Below are 22,444 nucleotides of genomic sequence, written 5' to 3' on the forward strand. Positions count from 1 at the left end.
AATACTAGGGATCTGTACTATGATTTCTGATTGCTGCTTCTGATCTCAGAGGTGCAGAAAGAGAGAAAATTGTTCCGCGCACCTACCCTCTGGGAGTAGTGAATTCCAGTGGATTTAGAAGTTGGAGATTTTACATTTCCTAATTTTAAAACTAAGAATAAAGCTATAATGATCAAAAGAGCATGGTAGTGGCATAAACACTGACATATAAACCAATAATATAGAATAGATATCCCAGAAATAAAGTTTCAGCTGATTTCTGACAAGTGTGCAAGACCGTTCAATGGGAAGAAGACAGCCTTCAACAAATGATTCCGGGAAAACCAGGTATTCACATGTGAAGAATGAAGTCGTATCATTACTTAAAACATAAACAGAAACTAACTCAAAAGGTATCAAAGGCCTAAATGCAAGAACAAAAACTGTAAAACTCTTAAAATTAAAACATAAGGCAAAAACTTCATGGCACTGAATTTGGCAATGGTTTCTTGGAAATAACACCAAGATCACAGGCAATAAAAGAACAGAGAAACTGGACCTCATGGAAATTTTAAAACTTTGAGCATCAAAAGATATTATCACCATAGTAAAAGAGTAACTCACCAAATGAGAGAAAATATTTGAAAACCATATATGTCATAGGGGATTAATAACCAAATGATAGAGAGAACTCCTAAAATTCATTTCAACAGAAACAAACAACCCAATTTAAAAGTGGGCAAAGGAGCTGAACTGACATTTCTCTAAAGAAGGTATATGAATGGCCAATAAGCACATGAAAAATGCTCAAAATCACTGATCATTAGGGACATGCAAATAAAAATTACAATGAGATACCACCTCATACCCATAAGGATAATTACTGTTAAAAAACAAACAGAAAATAATAAGTGTTGCAGGGATGTGGAGAGATTAGAACCTTGTGCACTGTTGCTAGGAAAGTAAAATAATATAGCTCCTGTGGAAAACCTCAAAAATGTAAAAATTGAATTAACATATGATCTAACAATCTCACTTCTGGGTATTTATCTAAATGAACCTGTTATTCACAACAGTTAAATTATGGGAGCAATCCAAGGCTCCATCATCAATAGATGAATGGATAAGCCAAGAAACTGAAACAACATGAATGATGATAGATGAATGGATAAACAAAATATGGTCTACATATACAATGGAATATTATCCAGCCTTAAAAAGAAAATTCTGACATGTACTATGACATGGATGAAACTTGTGGACATTATGCTAAGTGAAATAAGCCATTCCCAAAGAGACAAATAATATGCGATTTCACTTACATGAAGTACCTAGAGTAGTCAAAATCACAGAGAGAGAGAAAGTAGAATGTGGGTTATAAGAAACTAAGGGAAGGAGGAAAATGGGAAGTTATTATTTGTTGGGTGCAGAGTTTTAGTTATGTAAGAGCTTTTTCTGCATCCATCTGAAGATGTTAGGTGGTTATGATAGTACGACCTTACAAATGTATTTAATACCTCTGACCTGTACGCTTAAATGGTTAAAATAGTAAATTTTACCTTATGTGTATTTTAGCACAATAAAACAACTTTAAGATATATTTGAGGAAGAAGGAATGGAGAAATGATCTGAAAATTTTATGACAAATGCTGGGAACTGCAGTGAAAAAGTAATTTCTGTGTCAAAGGTTAAGTACTCTTAAAATATTATGCTAATATATTTTCATGTGCACAAAAGGAAAAAAACACTATGGAAGTGCACTGCTACTTGCAACAGAGCTAAAATGCATATGGACTTTGTTAAAAGAAAGAAAAAGCAAGTAATAAAAAAAAATAATTGCAATTTCACCATCTCACAAAATCAGTCTTTTCTCTTCCTTCAGAATAATCCTGAGGCTAGAGCCAAAAAGAGCAGAATACACAGAATGAAGTCTTAACTACTGCTAAACCTTACTGAACAGGCTCTGCCTTTGTGATTTTTTTTTTTTTTTTCCTCAAAGACCTTTGAAATAAGCCTTACATGGAATAAAGCCTAAAAGCCAACTGGACTGGAAAATATCCACAATGTTCTTGTGATTTTTAATCTCTTTTCTAAGACAATAGCCAATCATGTCACATAAAACACTGTTAAGAGCCACCCAGAGGCAAAATTCTTAGACCACTGCTGAAATATTCATTGATTGCTTAGAAAACCAAATACCTGCACATTTTGAAGTATTACATTAATGACTAAAGGGCAACACTCTGTCACAGCTTTATTTCTCCCCAGAGAATATTTAGGAAACCTCAGACTGGTTGCATTTACATATGTAGAATGTCCTGCTATTCAGTGTTCCAAACCCCTCAATTCAGCCCATTAAAAAGATTCATACTCCATTAAAATTTCTTTGGAAATTTTTAGTTTTAATCATTTGCCTTGCAACTGGAACCTAAAATCATGGGTTGTATAACCTACAGCATGTGGAAATTTATTTCACTGTTTACAGCTTTAGCTAGACGTACTTTCTATAAATTTTTAGAGTTATTTCCTTTAGAGATGTTTCCTATTGCACTCTTCCACTCACAATCACATGCTACTAGGTATTATTTTACTAATTCCTACAACTTTCATTTATTCTCTCACTCAAAAGCTAACATGACATAATAAGAATGTTAGTAATGAAAAATAAAATATCTATCTTACATTTGATTGCACCTGTTTTTTATGTACCCAACATGTACACACTCCTTTTTTTCTTCTGCCTCAGATTAAAAGTTATTGAGAACAGGAAAACATTTAATTTGTTTTGATTATACTTCCTAGAGTTATTCAATAAATAAAGTTAAGTTACTCCTTGAATTAAGCAAGTTTCTGTCATCAGTAGGACTAATACTAATAAAGATAAATAATGTAATAAAAATCAGGATAAAATGATGCAAAGCAGAGAGGTCTCAGAAAAACAGTCACATCATCAACTTGTGAAATATATGTAGTGCTTCAACCCCGTACTACAAAGAGGATAGAAATCTATCACATTAGAAAAGATGGGGTCCTTAACTCCCGATTTAGAGCTAACATCTTGATTCACTCTAGAGAAGCTTTAAAGCAGGATTAATAGGAATCATGGCTGCCACCGTTAATGTGTCCCATGTTTTTATGAGCATCAACTTTCTATAAATAGGCTCTTTTATATAATTTAATCAGATCAGTAAGAGACAAGTTGCAAATGTTTAAAAGTATACAATTAATTATATTATTTCTTGTTTTCGACTTAAGGAATTATTCTACCCTTAGATGGGAAAAGCAAAATAAACTTTAATAGTCATGTAAATGTCAGTGAAGCTATTATTAAAGGTGAAATGCAAAAACAAACTGGATATTGACTTATGGGAAGATTTTATGTTGAACAGGCCCACTAATCAGACTCCACAGAGGATTTATTACAGTAACACATTCTGAATTAAGAAATCTTCTAAAAAACTCCCCTCAGATATTAGCCCATTTCTCTTAGTTCATCAACCTTGTACTTGACATAGTCACTGATACTACATAATGGTACATAAATTTTTGAATATATAATGTAAATAGAAATAAATTTTGAAGTACATTTTCAAATATAAGAAAACTTCTATTGGCTCTTGAAGTCTAATGAATAAGAATTCTCAGGCCAAAACTGAGATCTTGTTAGTTTTTCAGGTCTTTATTTCTCTTTATAGGTCTCAAAGGTCTTTCTCTTTATAGGTCTCAATGGCATTGAATAAATTATTCTAAAGTAAATGACATCAAATTTCAAGCAGATTCCAAGTAATATAGGATTTTATACATATTATTGTTAGTTTTAATTAATTCTCTATTGTTAATACAATGAACTAATTTTAATCAAACTTGCTGATTAAATATTTCGTTGTATCCAAATGGTAAGCAACTTTTTATTTTGTTATAAAACATAAAGAAATTAATTCAATGAAACCCATGTGTTATTGAATTCTGTTGACATAAAGCAATTGGTTAAAATTTTTGTTTTTGTATTGAACAGATGTTATTGGTTTTTTTTTTTTTTTTGGTATATATTTTCATCAGGTTTGTTGTTGTTGTCATTGTTTTGCTTAATAATCATTTCCCTTCTTTAATAAGCATCTCCTGCTATTTTTTTGGGGATCTGGCCTAAGTTCCAATCTAAATCCATGTTATTTCAATACAGCTGACCTTAACCTGTCATATGGCCCAGGACTAACCGATATGAGCCCTAGTAGAAGAATTTGTTTCAAGTATAGATATGTGGTTCAAGTTGGTTTAATAAAGATTCACACCGATCATCTCTCAGTGCTGAGAAAAAAAAAATTCTTACCCTGGGGTTTTTAGGACAGTAGAATTCTTTTTAGCCTGCAGAAGCTAATGGCCATTATTTGGCAACTGAGAATCTAGCAGACATTGAGGAAAGTAGAGATCAAAGAGGGGGTGATTCCCAACGATCTGAGTGATATTAGGTCATCCCTTTGGAGGACCAGCACTTCCGAAAATACTTTTTAAATATGTTACTAAAAGCATCTTTACATATTTTCCACTTTAGCTCTAGCAAGTCTTTAATGTGTACCCCTGAGAACCAGTTTAATACACATGAGGAAAAATAATAAAATATAATTTTAAAATAGATCTGTAAAGCAAAATAATCCCTTCATATGAAGAACTTATTTTATATCAAATGCATGAATTAGCTCCTCATACTCTCTAAACCTAATCCAGTCACCTGGATACTGGTTCCCATTCCCTTCTCCTTCAGAGGAAATTGTTTTTTCAGTTGGATCCACTTCCATTTAATCTTCAACAAAACAACCAGTGCTATTTCTAAAATACAAAGCAGAACTGCACACTCTTACTCAGCACAATATAATATCGTCTCTTCACTTAGAGAATGTGCTTTTAAGCATGGCATACAAGGATTTTCATGAATTGGCCCTCCAACCTGTTAAAGCACATCTACCACTCTCCACATCCCATTATCAATATCCCATATAAGCATAAATAGTTTCTGAAACATGGAAAACATTTTCAAGCTTCCATGCTTGTCATATGTTTTTTCTTTGCTTCATTTAGCAATGCTAAGGAGTGGTCCTATTCATCCTTCCAAGGATGACTGCTTCAGAGATCATCTTTTTAATGTAACTTTTCCAATACTACCACACACTTGTATATACCTCCATTATAGTACATAGTGTATTATTTTGCAATTGTTTTTTAAACAGAAGCTGTTAAATGTGGCTAAAGGGACCAGTAGGTTCACAGATTTGTTTGGTCCACACCATATTTTCTCATGCTAAAGTTTAAAATGATTACACCAAAGTCTAGGTCTCTGGCTTCTTGAAACTAAAAAGACTTGTTACTATACAGAAACAATTATCTCTGCCCAGCAGTATCTGATGCTTTGTACTTAGAGCACTTTGTACTCACCACTCTGTGAACACTTCCAATTGTTCCTCACAAACCTGACTTGCTTGGCTCATGCTACTGCTTGATTCCTTAGCTATCCTTCTGGTTTTAACATGTATGTCTTCCCACTGTAATTTCCTTTAGGATGGAGACTTAATTTAATTATATATATATTGGCCTCAAAGAACATTAGTCAAATCCAAAATTCAGGATTCATGTGAAAATAACTTGTTATATGAGACATCTATAGTGTTTTAAAATTTTTTCTAAAAGAATCAAAAGAGACTATTAAAACTAGAAGAGATCAACAGCTTTATCTGATTAAATATTTTAATGACAATAAATAAATATGGTTGTCTTAATTTTCTAAACTTCAGTTGACTGTATCCATATATACTCAAATGTAAAATCCCTACATAGAAAATCTATCAAGAGAATAAAAAGACAAGCCACAAACTGGACAAAAATATTTGCAAAAGATATGCTTGATAAGGACAGTTGTCCAAAACATGCAAAGAACTCTTAGACTTCAACAGTGGAAAAAAAAAAAAAGAAAAGAAAAACCTGATTTAGAAGATCTGAATACATTCCTCACCAAAGAAGATATACAGATGACCAAGATGCTCTACCTCATATGTTATCAGGAACTTGCAAATTAAAACAATTAAATATCACTGTACACATATCACAATGGCCAAAATCCAAAATACCAACAACATCAAATGCTAACAAGGACATAGTTAGTAATAGGAACTCTTATTCATTGCTGATGAGAATGCAAAATGGCCACCGCCACTTTATGAAGGAGTTTAAAAGTTTCTTACTAAATGAAACGTACTCTTACCATATAATCCAACAATCACACTGCTTGGTATTTACCCAAAGTAGCTGAAAACATGTCTACACACAAACCTGCACACAGATTTTTACAGCAGCTTTATTCATAATTGCTAAAACTTGGAAGGAATCAAGATGTTCTTCAGTTGGTCAGTGAATAAATAAACTGTGGTACATCCAGACAATAGAATACTATTTGGCATTGAAGAGAAGTGAGTTATCAAATATGGAAAAAAGCAAAATGTATATTACTAATTGAAAGAAGCCAACTTCAAAAGACTACATAGCATATGTTTCCAACTATATGACATTTTGGGAAAAAAATGAAACTCTGGAGATGGTAAACAGATCTGTGGCTACCAGGGATTTGTGCAGAGAGAGGGATCAAGAGTCAGAGCACAGAGAAATTTTAGGGCAGCAAAACTATTCTGAATGATATTACAATGATATATACATACTATTGTACATTTGTCCGAACCCCATAGAATTTGTAACACCAAAAGTGAACCGTAATGTGAACTATGGACTTTGGGTGATACTGACGTGTCAATGTCATCCACTGTAACAAAACTACCACTCAGGTGCAGGATGTTGATAGAGGGGGAGAGTGTGTATATGTGAGGGGCGGGGTTTATGGAAAATCTTTGTATCTGCAGCTCACTTTTGCTGTAAACCTAAAACTGTTCTAAAAAGCAATGTCTAATTAAAAAAATCTAAATAGAATTTCTGGTGAAGCCCATCAGTTCTAGTACGTATAGGCAATAAAATTAGGCTTAATAAATACCTCCAGAGGGCTACAATTCTACTAAAATTTGCAGAACTAATCCGAACAGAATGTCTGTGGCACTCTGGCCCTGGTATATCAATATCACAAAATCAAGCCTAAGTTTCCAGAGACTTGCCTGTATAATATACAATACAAACAAATGTATTTAGTAAAGGTGACTACTATTGAGAGTTTTAGAATGTCTTAGTTGTCAGCTTTACTAGGCAGTAATTAGTCTATTGTCAAGAACTATTAAGTGTCTGAGATTTTACCTTACCTGAAGCTAATAAGTTCGACTGCCACAATTTTATGGTTGCTGATAGAAGACACAAGACTCCTGGGTCAGAAATGAGGATGGATTATTACACAGAGGTAGTAGGGGCACCTGGCTAGCTCAGCTGGTAGAGCATGAAACTCCTGATCTCAGGGTTGTGAGTTCAAGCCCCACACTGCGTGTAGAGATAGCTTACACAGAGCAATAGCTTACACTAGCAACAGCTAGAGTATCAACATTCCAGTGCTGTTTCCCTAAGCCACAAGTGCCACATGGCTGTGTGAAGTGAATCAGATAGCTACACAGGCAGTAGGCTGGGTTATGATAGAGGAACTCAAGTTTAGGGAACTAGAATATTTTACAATGGCCAATAAGCATGTTTGCCTTTTGTTCTGGAGGAAAGCATTGTCTTAATATACTAGACAGTACACATATCTGCTCTTTGTTCCAGGAGGAGATACTATATCTTTCAAGATGGGTTTCCACACATACATTCCAGAATATAAGAACAAGGAGCATTCAGTGCCTTGCTAAAAAGATGTGCAGAAATGCTGAAGATCAATGGGGAATTGTTACTCAAATGTTATAAACATTGAAACTTTTGTAGGCTTTAAAAAAAATACACAATGGTCCAAACAAAATTTAACTGCTATACTAGGTTATTAAAAATGAAGTTTTAAGAGACCATTTCTGTTTATTTCTCTCTTCACTCTTTGTTTTTCTTCAACAGGTATTTTGAAATTTTATTTGTCACTGAAGTATATGCCCTGTGGATGCCAGGGTTTGGGAACCACAAGTACTTACGTTAAATATTAAAGGGCAAGAGCTGAAGGCCCTTGTCACCAGTTTCAATTAGAAATTCAGAACAGCCATATTTGAATAAACGTTTAAGCATTCACAGAAGTGAAAAATGACTGATACAAGCTGAGTTATTTTTCTTTTATTACCAACAGTGCAAAGTAGCGTCAAGGTGAACTCAGTCTATTTGGAAAAATTATATGGTAACATATTATTATTTCTCGATGTAACCTCACTGAAATCTGGGAAACATTTTTATTCCTCTCCAAAACTGAATACATTAGCCCTAGAACTTCCCACTAGGTGAAAGCTGAAAACTTTATCATTGAGTGCAAATCCATGCTTTATTTTTAACAGCGTCATTCTGTATAACCAAATATCATTGCAACAGAGTTAGAATAGAATTCAAAACACATCACAAAGAAGAAAAAACACCAAAATTGGTTTTACTTACATTTTAGACACTTCAGAGTATCATCATAGGTAATTGCTTAAAAGGTTATATGTATCTTAGATAGAATTTAGCAACACATTAAAATTTTTGAGCTATTAACCATACAGGCATAAGTCAGCTAGTCTAAATGAAAGCATTCACAACCAGTTTGCAAAAACCAGAAAAGAAGACAGCACTTATAAGCACGGGAAGTTCTGACTTCAAAGAGAAATATCAGAAGAGAAGTAGATAAAATTTTTATGAAATAAGTTGGGTATCATTTTATTTTTTCTAGCTCTATGGCTTACTGTTAATGATAGATATTCTTGACAAAAGAAGTCAGCCATCCAAATCAGAAAATGTGACTCTAGAACAAAGATGTGTTTTTTGGTAATAGGACAGTAGCAAAATCAGGGCACCTTATGAGTTATCATATATCATAATGATGGGAAATATCATAATGATGGGATTTTCTATTTTCATCCACATGTATATAGTCACAAAGGAAAAATGATAAAATATTGCCACTATTTCAAAGAATTGATCATATATTTTGGTAATCTTTTAATATATATAAGAAAAATAAAACTGGGGCGCCTGGGTGGCTCAATGGGTTAAGCCGCTGCCTTCGGCTCGGGTCATGATCTCAGGGTCCTGGGATCGAGTCCCGCATCAGGCTCTCTGCTCAGCGGGGAGCCTGCTTCCTCCTCTCTCTCTCTCTCTGCCTGCCTCTCTGCCTACTTGTGATCTCTCTCTGTCAAATAAATAAAATCTTTAAAAAAAAAAAGAAAAAGAAAAAGAAAAAGAAAACTACTGAGGGTTAACATCTTTTTTCTCCTTGTCTGGAATTTATGGTTTTGTACTTGAGCATACTGACATGTGTATCTGCCTCCATTATCAGACCTATGCTTTCTGAATGCAGGGATGTTTCATTTTTAAAGGATCAGGACAGAATCAGAGAAGAGTATGAACATAAGGAGACAGCAATCATGGGGACCACCCTAGAGTCTGTCTACTACAGAAAAGCCCCCTGAAAACAGCCATCACAGATTAAAAAAGGATGGAGGAAAGAAATCTTTCATGAAAGCTGGCATCTCTTGAACCCCTCGGTCTCAAGATGACAAAACCAGCCTTACATTTAGCGCTCTCTGTCACGTGAAGAAGGAACAATGAGTTTAAGAACCAAATGAAGCTAATTTAAGTTGAATTTATGCCACTTGCAGCTGAAAAAAATGCTGACTTATACAGGTAGAGATCATATTGGTAATTACTATTATTCTAGTCTTACTAAGTATGAAAAAGTGGGTTATCGGCCATTGTATGCCATGAGAACTAAACAGACACATTTCTCCCAAGATCCATACTTGGTGATACTCTGATATCTTGAAATTAGCCATGGTAGGAATATTTCCATCATAGAATTTAGCAAATGGTACAAATCAGGCCCTTCTTCTCCCTTCCCTCAGAACCAGTTGTTAAACATTTGTAAACATTTGTAATGTTAGACTCTAGTTAGACTCTATCCAGCATGAAGCCTTTGGAAATTAAAGAACTATTAATAGTGGTAATTTTCTTCATGTCTAAAGATATTTTCCATTATTTTGGTTTTAATTATAAATTATACCTACTCACATAAACCCTGAGACCAAATTTGACTTGATGGGAAAATGTTCAGAATAATTTATTAAATCTTAATTCCAAGATATCTCTGAAATACTGGAATGAATCAGGCCTTCTGGGTATCTTAATAAAGATAAAGCAGTTGTTTGGCTTTCGAATACCAAGGAGACTGACAACTGTGATTATCAATATTACTTATCTCACTCTAATTAGCTTCTTTTTAATCAGCTTTTCTTGTGACTATGTATTTGGCTCTGCTTCTGAATTTTTCTCTAAATCTTCCATATTTTCCCCTCAATATCAAATGCATTCTTTTAATCTTTTTTTTAGATGTCTCTTTTACTCTTTATATCTCTATAAATTCTCTATGCCCCTCTAATTTTGCCTCTCTGTTTCCATGTTTGTCTATTTCTACGAAAGACTTGAGATGATTATTTTTGTTTGACTCGAATGATCTAAAATATCCAAATCTGTATAATAATTGTAATTTTGCTAACACTTTATGAATAAAAAATGGGAAAAATTCCTATCCTGATGTACACAATTAAATAATACAGTTGAGTTAATTTGACCATTAACTAATAGTCCACACACAAATTAAGTATAAAATTATATGCTTGCCTCCGTATTAGGCACAGGTAAACTGAAAAGTGATGCTTTCTGTTTTACAGAACAATAATCCAGATTCATCAATGTGCTGTGAAAATACAGTCTGAAAATAGGTTGTGTTGGTCTGTATACCGTGCTAGGGAATCACACAAGAGAATCACCCCTAACCAGAACTTAAATGATTAGGGAAGTCTCTAAAAACAACTGCTCCTTTCCAAGCTGAAATATAATTTTATGAAGGAGGAGCTGTCTAAGATAAGAATCGGGTAGGAAGAAAAAATGTTCAAGGTAAAGAGATGAGCATATGCAAAAGGTAAGGTAAGACAAGGCTAGAGAGAAATATATGGGTGAGGACTGGGAGGTAAATGGCAGCAGTTTATAATCAGAGATTGTGATGAAGAAAACTCCCTGTTGTCTATCTTACTCTTTTCTATACCATTTACCTGTCCATAGTCAATTCAATTACACAAGAATTGATTTTTCAATTTCTTTGTGATTTGCCTTAAGCCTTTTGCTCACTGCCATCACTCGATTTACTCCTTTTTTTTTTTTTTTAAAAGATTTTATTTATTTATTTGACAGACAGAGATCACAAGTAGGCAGAGAGGCAGGCAGAGAGAGAGAGAGAGAGGCTAGCAGGCTTCCCGATGCGGGGCTCGATCCCAGGACCCTGAGATCATGACCCGAGCCGAAGGCAGCAGCCCAAACCACTGAGCCACCCAGGCGCCTCTCGATTTACTCTTGAACTATTTTTACAATCTCTCTCTCTCTGGCCCTCTCTCTCTTTCCTGCTCTCGGTGTGTGTGTCTCTCTCCTCTATGACCACTATCTTTTCTCTCTTACAGCCTCTCACTGTCCAATACATAATCTCTCACCACTGTCAAGCTAATTTATATTCTAAGCTTTAATTATGTTTAATTATGTAATCCAGATTTTTAGAATGCATTAATATCTAACTGTATATAATTTGCCTATGAAAATTCAATTGCATGATATTAGGCATTTTTTTTCATCCAATTGCCCTTCACTTTATTTGTAGGTTTGCATGGAGTCTTCTGCGTACAAAATTTCCCTTTTACTTTGATCTAGAATACCATACACATAACAGGAAGCAATCATGTTCCTATTTACCCCCAGAAGCTAAGAAGACAAATTGATAGCTACTATAATAAAAATAAGTAATGTTTACCTGTACTAGGTGATGTTAGATCACTTTGCCCAAGTAGGTGCACCCATTCCCCCCATGGCTATGTATGTTGGCTGCTAAGACTCACAGTTCCCCCTTCTTCCATTCCAGAGAACTGTTTACATCACAACACCTATTAGCCAGCAACCAAAGATTGACTACTATGGGGTTACAAAATGTACGGCTTCTTCTCCAGATGGCACCAATTTGTAGTGAAATTTCTACTCCAGAGCACAACATTGCTTAACTTTCTTCTGTCTTTTCTCTTCTTCCCTTCTACTGAGAGTACTTCTCAGTAAATTCTTTCACAAGAGTTTCTTCCCTAACCTCTGCTTTTAAAGAACTTAACCTGAGACAGCACCCACATTGTAGCTTGGGAGATAAGACCAAAGCATGTGAGAACTTCATGCTGAGCTCCTAAATGCTGACTCTGAAAGAGCTCCAGCACAATTTGCGGGCATCACTGTATATCTAAATATAGAGAGAAAGCACTTAATGATACGAAGAGTTTTTAAAAAGTGAACACAAGTGAGGCTTTTTATATATTCTGTTTCTCTTTACCTATACTTTATGGAAAGTCCTTGAATGGTATGTTCCAAAATAGCTGTGAAATATGGATCCTTGTGACGTACTCTCTTCCTCTTTACTAAGGCTTAATTAACATGTGACTAAATACTCCAGAACTGCCTTTTAAAATTCTGTGTGAAATCTGGTCACACTGAAACAACCATCTTAACTTTTAGCCAGAGGTCTGAAGGGCTAGGCTGGATGAGCTACATTAATGCTTTTGTGTTTTTTACTTTCTTTTCATGATATCACTCTAAGACCCCATTTTAGCCTATTAAAGCATCCCAAACACTGACTCCATAATAAATAATCTGTGGATTCTATTTTCTGGCAACAACCTTATGAGCTCAGAAATGAATTCTGCCCTAGCTATGCTTCAGGTGAGACTGCAATCCTGATCATTATCATAATTGTAGCCCTGTAAGAACCCAAAAGAAAGGACCTAACCGAGTCACGCTAAAACGCACAGAAAATATGAGATTTTGTAAGTTTGTTGTAAACCACACTAATTATTGTAAACCACAATAATTGTGATAATACTGTCATATGGGCAGTTGTTCACTAACACATCTTTCCAAAGAGAAGAAAAAAATTCAAACTTCTCTTCACTTCAGGCCGTTCTCAATGAAGGAAAACATCTTTACAAATACCGCAAGCTAAATAAAATTCTCCAGGCTAGATTGGATCAAATGCCTATGTTTGATAGGTGATCCCTTTGAAGTGTGATTTACAAATTCTGGGTCATAGGTCAAAGCCAAGAGCTCTGGGTACTGATAATATTGGAGGGTCATTTCCTAAAAGGAAAAGGACCATGATATCAGAGGGAATTCCTGCCAGCAAAAATAGATGTCCCACATAGCATTCCTGAACCACACCACAAAGCCTTTCTATTCAAAAGTAACTCAGACTAGAGATATCTGGGTGGCTCAGCTGGTTGAGCATCTAACTCTTGATTCTATCTCAGGTCATGATCTCATGAGTTGTGAGATCAACCCCCACATCACTGAGCCCCGCTTTGGCCTCTGTGCTCAGCAGGGAGTCTGCTTGAGATTCTCTCCCTCTGTCCTTCACCCCACTCCAGCTCTCTCTCTTTCAAATAAAGAAAAATAAAATATTTTTTTTAAAGTAACTCAGCATGATTGGATGTGGCATGTAGATAAAACCTATTATTTTGAAAATAACTAGAAGTAAATATTTTAGGGATTATAACAGAAAAATTGAACCTTCATTGACATGAGACTATAAAAAATAAAAACATAACCTAGATGAAAAATAAGGACAAATTCAAATTTGGGGAAGTTAATATGATTCTCTTATTAGACCCTACTCAGATTATTAGATCTTGATAACTGCCATATCCCTTTGCTATGATTATGTAATCCTTAAGCCATTTCTGTTCTAAGACAGCGATCAAAAAGTAATTGAGTATCTTACATTTTTAAGTAGAGTCTTCTGTTGATCTGAGCATTCTAACCCTCAAAATAGGAGGACCTGACCTTGAGCCTAGAGTCTCTCTATCAAGGTATACATTTGAGACCCCAATGAAAGAGGCTGTTCATACTTTCTTCTCTTTGTCTCTTCACCAAAGGCTTGTTCACTATAAATTAGGAGTACAAAAATCGAAATGCTTTAAAAATTTTTCAAAAAAATTTTTTTCTACACTTCAAATATTGTTGTGGTTTTTCATGCAATAATAGTCCACGCTGTACTAATTGGACATCTATTGCAAAGAAGGCCAATTAATGTAACAGAAGCTAATGAGAGGATATTAAAATAATAGAAAAGTAACAAATGTTTAAATTAACATTAAATGAATCCCCACCATGCAGTCTTAGTTTTTGATGAAGATGTTTAATCAACTGTTACACAGATTGCATTATTATACCAACAATACTAAATTACATTATTGGAACAGACCAGCATATATTATTGTCAATATACCAGAATGTCAATGACTCTTTCTAGCTTTGACCTTGTGTAACCTAATATTAAATTAGCAAAGATACATTATTTAAACCAAATTCACTTTTACCTTAACCCCATGATCATAACATTAATGTAAAATTGTGCTAGTGAAATTCCTAAGTAAGGAGGTTCATGAGAGATGTGCTTGCCCTAGAAAACAATGTCTGATCATAAATAGAAGTTAAGTTCATCTACCTATTCCCTATTTAGGCCACAAGAGAAAAAAAGAAAAGAGAAGAGAAGATTTTCTTATTCATTTGATAATTCATTTTTCTAATCCAAATTCCAAGTTCCAGACATCAGGATACTACTGTGTTTTCAACTGTAGACGGGGAGCAATCAAGTCTTTCTTAACTATCAACATAAGCAGAGAACTGAGTGAGAAGTTAGTTGAGGAGAAGCCAGAAAAAGTAAGGCCTATTTGACAATATCCAAAGTCAGAGAAAGTCTGTATTAAACCAACAAAAGCTCGGGTTGGGGGAAGGAATTAATAAATGGAAAAGTTCCCAAATGCTACCTGGAACTAAGTTTGATCTACGGAGTAAGGAGAGCTCAGTTAATGGAGAAAGCCATCCTACAATGTGCCACGAAGGATCCAAAAGACAGGAGATGATGGGTAAGTTATTTTTTCTCAATTCAAGCTTCTTGTTTTAAATAAAATACAAGGGATACCTGCCTCATAAAAACTAAATGCTACAAAAGTTAACTTGAATAATAATGCAAAACGTTTGTTTGTGTCTAGAATAGTAAAGGAATGAAGTACTAATAAAGGAGGGTTATTAATGAAAGGATTACTTATTTAAACTACTGCCTACTAAAATGTGGCTTCTAAGTGATTTTAGTTAACATCTGTAAAGGGATCTTGACTCTTAGATAAGAATCTGAAAACCTTCAGAAGCAACTGGAATAGGAAACTAGAGCTTGATTGTAAAGGTTGACAGAGTCCCAGGCAGAAACCAAAAACGAATAAAAGGCACTGTTTAGAGCAGACCATTTAGACACCGAATGCAGTGTTAGTTAATAATTCTCCAGAGCCAAAATGTGTGAGCTTTATTCTGCCACTTTTCTACAATGCCAAGATCTACAAATAGCAGGAATTTTAAAGCTTGACCCAGCCTTCTGTGTCTCTGCAGGAATACAGTAGGAAAAATATTCAGTTGATTTAATGAGGATGTTCTATAGGCTTTTTAATTTAATTTCCCAACTCTCTACTGCTTAATTTACTCTTGGGGGATGCAGTAATTTGCTATACTAATGGATCATTAAAGAAAACACCATTCAGTTAAGCATATGAACATAATATATAAAAGAGCATTATACAGTTTCTGATAGAGTTCCGAGGTCTATAGAAAGCCCTTTGTCTCACTTGTGTCTTTACAGATTTTTTTCTGTTAAAGACTAAGATTCAATATGTGAAAAGGTCCTACTGTAGTGTTAAGGTATTGTTACAGAAATACAAACGTGAAACCAATCTCACGTCTCATCATTTGATAAACATTTGTTGAGCCCTTGCTACTGGGGTCTCTGGGGAATTACAGGGTAGCTATAGTTTTCCTAGAGGCACAAAACACTCTTCTTCCTACTTTTGCAGCGGCTTCATCATTTCTGCCAGCCTCAGTCAAACTGGTGGTCATCTGCTTTCCTTATTCATCATTCACTGATTCACTGCATAGAGGCGAGGGAAAAAAATAGAAAATGCCAAATTAAGTTAAGAAGAAAAAGTCTGTCACATTCGGATCACAGAAGGTTTTCAGGAAGTAGATGGAGACTTGAGAGTATGATTCTGTTACAAAAAACAGGATGCAGCTCCAAGACCTCAAGCCTCCACTCCCCACTGGTTGTTAACTGTTACCTAAGCCTACAGTTAACCTTTGACATGCTGACAGAGAAAACCTTCTCTGTTGTAACCTTCTTTTATGCATATTCATAACATTAGTCATGAATATATAGATAGTGTCAAATGCAGTTTAACCTTCATAGTGTCATATAAGTTAAGATAGATTTGTGTCTCAGTATTTGACAATTTAGAAATATCCTTGAGTTTCCAGCCCATGTAAATATTTAGAAAGCTTTTAACCTAGTGACCATGATAATTTATTTGAAGTACTAGGATATTAAAAAGAGATCATCAAACATTTGCATTAGCTAAATGAAATTTATCCCTAAAGGCAAGGATATCCTAATTGACATTCTAATATGTATGATAATTAAAATGTTAAAAGATAATTTCTATAGAATCTATAACCCAATATTAAACATGAAAAGAATATATTTTAAGGAACATTTTAGTTCCTCAAAGAAAGATTATATCTTTGAATTTATTTTTCATTTCCTATTTTTTTTTAAAAAGAACTAAATCTGAACAAAACCACATGATCAAAGTTCATTTCTCAGTCACCTGAGGGTCTACATTATAATTCTACTGATTTTTAACCTCATCAAATTTCAAGTAACCATTTTTAACCAAATTTAAGAACCATTTTGACAATCCCAAATACTGTGTGCTTGGAGGCAAACACTCTTTAACATTGAGGTTGTGAGAACAATGATCAGCTGCTTTTTGGGGAGGAAGCACACCTTCACCAAAGCTGTAAGTAATGTAGGGGGACAAAGCAAACTGCTTAGAGGATGGCCAAGGATTATATCCAATTTGAATAGCAAATATAAAAACTGTGATATATTTTTCAGTGTTTCAAGTGCCTTTTTTATTTCTTGAGGAAACTATGCTTATCAGGTAGGTTATTGATGAAGTGAAGATTCCAATGTTAAGGGCTAAAACTGCTCAGGGCTTTGGTACTGGACCTGTTCCAGAGGGGTGGAGTGATTCAAAGATTTTTATATCAAAATGCCCATGTGTGGGTGAGAGATTTCTGGAGAGTAGGTAAAGAAAGAAGGAGAAGAAGGAAATAAATCAGACAATCAGTAGTCATAAATTTTCCTGGCCTTTATATTTTTTTGTAATGCAAAGCTGATTTTGATGCTATCTCAGAAGAGTGGAATACAGTTGACCTTTGAGCAATACAAGTTTGAAATTCATGGGTCCACTTATATACAAATTTGTTTCAATAAATACAGTACTGAAAATGTATTTTCTCTAACTTATGACAATATTTTTTCTCTAGCTTCTCTGTTGTTAGAATACAGTAGGTAACACATATCATACAAAGTATTTGTTAATCAACCATTTATGTTATCAGTAAGGCTTCTAGTCAACAGTAGGCTATTAGCAGTCAAGTTCTGGGGAGTCACAAGTAATACACTTATTTTCAACTGTGCCAGAGTTGGCATCCCTAACCCCCAAATTATTCAAGGGTCAACTGTATAATTATAGTTCATGTTCCACCAACCTGAATGTGAGCATAGTAAAAGCAGGGGATTTTGACTATTTGATTTACACATAGCCACAGTTCTAAGAACAATGCTTGGAATATAGAAGAAGTTTAATAAATATTAGTTGAATAGACAACTGAATTTTTCATCACATTTTTCATAGTTGAAATTTCATTCTCTGGCCTAACAGTAAGTATAGAAACACATACCATATTAGGTATTAGGAGACAATCATGTACACAGGCACAGACTATGTCCCTGAACCCAGCTAGGTTAAAAACAAAACAAAACATAACAAAACAAAACAATACAATACAAAGAATGCAGAAACTTAGCCACAGAGAGAGTCAGATTACAAAATGACTTTACCAATACAAGTACATCATCATACTAAAAGAAAAGTTTTCAACCAACAAGAAGTTAATAGCACCTTTATAGTTTTAATTGCATATAACTAGAGAAGTCATAACATTTCCTGACATTAGAAATTGAGATACCATGAATATGCTCATAAATCTTGATAAATGTTTTTGTTTTCCTTATGTTTTTATATTTGAACTATGTCTCCCTGAGGCCTCTGTGGTAAACCAAAATAATAGTCCCCAAAGATATCTAGATCTTGATCTCTGGAGTCAGTGAATATTACTCAATTATGGATTGACAGGACTCAGTGAAGGATTATGAGATGTAGAAATTATCTGGAACTAACCAGATGGCCTTAAATATAATCAAAAGTATCCTTATTAAAACAAAATAGAAGGAAATACTACTACAGATGAAAAAAGGTGATGAGATGACCTCAGCAGAGAGAGAGAGAGAGATTTGATATTATGCTACTGGCTTTAAGAGGGGGAAGGGGTCACAAGCCAAGAAATGCAAGGAGCAAGCTGCAGAAGCTGGAAAAGGCAAGGTGAAGAATTCTCCCCGAAAGCCTCCAGAGGGACCAGAGCCCTGCTGAACCTTGATTTAAGCTCACTGAAACTATTTTGGACTTCTGGTCTCCAGTACTTAAGAAAATAGATTGGTACTATTTCAATGCACAAAGGTTGAGATAATTTGTCACAACTGTCCTAGTATATGAATATGGTACCTGTCAAGCTAGGTTCAGGCAACTCTCACAGGGTAAGTCTATGAAGAAAGGATTAAAAGAGATCAAATATTAACCAAGAAAATTGCAGGTAGTGAATTCTTGGAATCAACAGGTAAAATGAATTTGCATTTAGTGAGCTGTATTTCCCAAAGGAATACTGATAGGTTTAAATCTTATGACAAATTCAACATTAAATGAATAAATATATTAAAAATAAATAAATAAATGAATGAATAAGAGATAAAGCTGTATTTCAAAATCTGTAAAATAATTTTAATTGGTCTTTAGTTAAAATGGTGAAAATATCCTCCAAGTAAAAACATTTATGTGTTGAAAATCTTGATTATTCAAGAATCTTAGTGTAAGTATCAAGTAAGTGTAATACAGTTTTAAAATCTTAAGATACAAGTATTAAATAGGTCCAATATATACTAAAAATGCAACAAAGACAAAGCTAAAAATAGTATTTTATTATGATCAATATTAATCTTTGAGCAGAAATAGAGAATTTTAAATCCAAGAAACATATTCCATGTAACTATGCAAGTCTCAGCATCTGCGATAACTCTGGTTGACATTATGGCTGCCAAAATTACTGCACTGGGGAAGGTGGTAATACTAGATCTAGTTTTGGAGAGAACTAATGTCGTCAATAACTAGTGAAACAGTTCATGGCCAGCTGTGGGTGAGACTGATGCTTTATCTTCCATGCATGTGCAAGCCTTTGTCCAATTCAAACACATTTTTTTCCAGATATGACGGAGACACAGAATAAGAGCCTAAGTGTAGACTAAATCATCAAGTGAAAAGTCAGCAAGAGTGATGGGATTTTAACTTTGGTTCCCTAAAATAAATTAATTTCTCTTCTTATGTTTGAAAACAGATTTAGGTGGAAAATTTAGGTAACTGACATATTTATAAGAACCATCTTGTGAGATCTGAACTAATGTATCCTTTGCCCCATGGTAATGTTTCCCACATCCAGTAGAGGCATTCTACTTTATTCCTAACACCTTACATAAAAACAAGCACACACACCCATATAGACCACTAAATGGCGCAATGCTTCTGAAATTCACCAAGTGAGTGGGTAAAGTGTAAAAGTATTAAATAACACTAATACATGAAACCCAACAACCAAAGATGATACCATGTATTTTTTTCCTGTTAAATTTTCCAATATTTTATAACAAAGAAAAAGAAAGAAAATATACTCATGCTTTAGGAGCAAAACAGTTTGGCTGATCTAATAATTAAATTGACATAAGACAGATAAACAGGAGAAAAACGAATTTAATTCCTATGTACAGGAGCTCCTAGAAATATGAGACCCAAAGATGTGAACAAAGCAGGTGGCTTTTATACCTCTTAGACAAAAAAATAATAAAAGAAATAATAAAGAATTGTGAAGAATTGACAAGACAAAGAATTTTGGGCTTGGGGCAATAACTTAGTAAATAATTAACAAAGTTGGGTTTATACAACCTTTTCACCCGTGGATTCCCTATCCATGGAGATAATAATGTCTCCTTTCCTCCTGATACAGAGAGGGTACCTTTCATGTAAGAGACTTATTTCCTGCCTTCAGGGAGACAAAGGACATCAGTGTCCTTCTTGCATTTGTTGTTTCTTAATGTAACTCTATTTCAAAATAATCTATATGCCAAAGCGGCATATTTTGGAGGAGGCTGCTCTGAACTTCATCAATGCATAAGAAAGATGTTAAGGAATTTTGTAAGTATCATGTGTTTTTAATAGCTCCCTATGGTATTATCTCTACTTTTAAGATAGATCGTGTCTTTAACATGCAAGCATTACATTCATAAAAAGTCATACATATTTCTGATGAAGCTAGACCTTGTTATTCATTTGCATTTACTAATATTCTTATTCAAGCCTAATTAATAGCAGAAGAGAGTTTGGAAATTAAAGGTTGCCCTTGTGGCATAGTCACCAGTTATTAAAATATTTGGAAATCAATGTACTTTATTAATTAGTAATGATTTTGCTTTCAACTAAGCAGATAATAAAAATGGACATGTTTGCCTCACACGACATAAGATTAATAAGTAACATGAGAGCCACTGATTCTGTCCTTACACATAAATCTTGGAGATGAGATACTTTGTGCCACTGATCATCAAGGCTATAGATATCCTAATTGGCTTTATGTAATGGCTGATCAATGATAGAAAGAAATATTCCAAATATCACCAAATGCTTCTGAACAATGTTTCCTATCTTCTGCTCTTTGGTATATCCAACCTGAAGAGAATAATGCTAGAAAAGAGTATAATGTCAAAAAATCCCCAAATAGCACAAAACAAAAGGTGTGAAAACCAAGAATGATAAAATTGATTCCACTTTTTCTGCAAAGCTAATGCAGCACAGAAAAACCTAGACTGATTGATAGGTTTGTAAATCATTGCGTTTTATTAATTATTAGTGTCTCTCCTCTTCAGTTTATCAGCTAATAAATGTATCAGAAGAAAATGCAGGGTTTTTTTTTTTTTTTCTTTTTTGCTCCAGCTTCTTCGCAGCAATTGTACACCAGGGGTCCTGAAGAGCCTCAATTATTTATGTAATCAGACTTTCCACTTCCATAACAAGAACTGGTTGAGCCCCAGGTTCTCAATAATATTAGAACTGATATATATTTAAAGTAGAATTGTCTTGACTGTTAACTCCACATTAGAGCCTCATAAAAACAATGAGCAAAGTTGAGAGGGGTGTGCAGCTTTCCGGGAAATCTTCAATGTGGGGAGTGGGAGGAGTATTAGAATTCAGCTGGGTGTGCAGAGTGAAGGCATGTCAGAAAGAGGAAATCAGGATGAAAGGAGTGGGGCTGGAATTGAGAGGAGTGTGTCAGACATGCTAAGTCGATGATTTTATTCAAACAAAATATCCACCTGGGGAGGACAGGTGAATCATGTTCCAAGCAAACTTGTATTGACGACGAATTCCTCATCTCTCCCTTGCCTCAGTTATGGTCTTTCTGCAAGATTTTCTTCTCATCTTTCTTCGTTCCCTCAGCTACCCCAATAAGATCAACCATGCCCCTTTTGAGAGCTTCCTGAGTTACTGTATGGTGGTTCTGAATTACATAGAAATGGGTCTGAATTTTGCCATGTCAACTTTCTAAAGCAAACCTGTTGCAAATTAATAAAACTCTTATCTGTATAATGAGTGTAATATTGGCCTTAACCATTTAAGTTCTTTGTGAGAATTCAATAGGATAGGGAATTAAAACGGGGTATTTTAAATGTTTAATAAAACTTCAACCAAAGTACTCAAAAAATATTGAAAATTGTAGTGATTATACCTATGAAAATTTGCTCTTATAATTCCATTTGAATCAGCACTCTGATTCATCCCTTTATTACTTTACATCTAAATGTCTACACTTGCCTTTTCTTTTCAGCAGTGTCTTTTTTTTTTTAATTCTTCTCCATTTATTATTTTAGCAGTAGAAAATTTAGAAAGGGAAAAGAAGAAGGCATTACTAATGTCACTATAACATTTTTATGCATGTTTTAAATAACTTAGTTTTTAGTTTTTACTGTAAATTATACTATATACCCTGT

This window comes from Mustela lutreola, chromosome 3 (genome assembly GCF_030435805.1).
Source record: "Mustela lutreola isolate mMusLut2 chromosome 3, mMusLut2.pri, whole genome shotgun sequence".
Taxonomy (NCBI): domain Eukaryota; kingdom Metazoa; phylum Chordata; class Mammalia; order Carnivora; family Mustelidae; genus Mustela; species Mustela lutreola.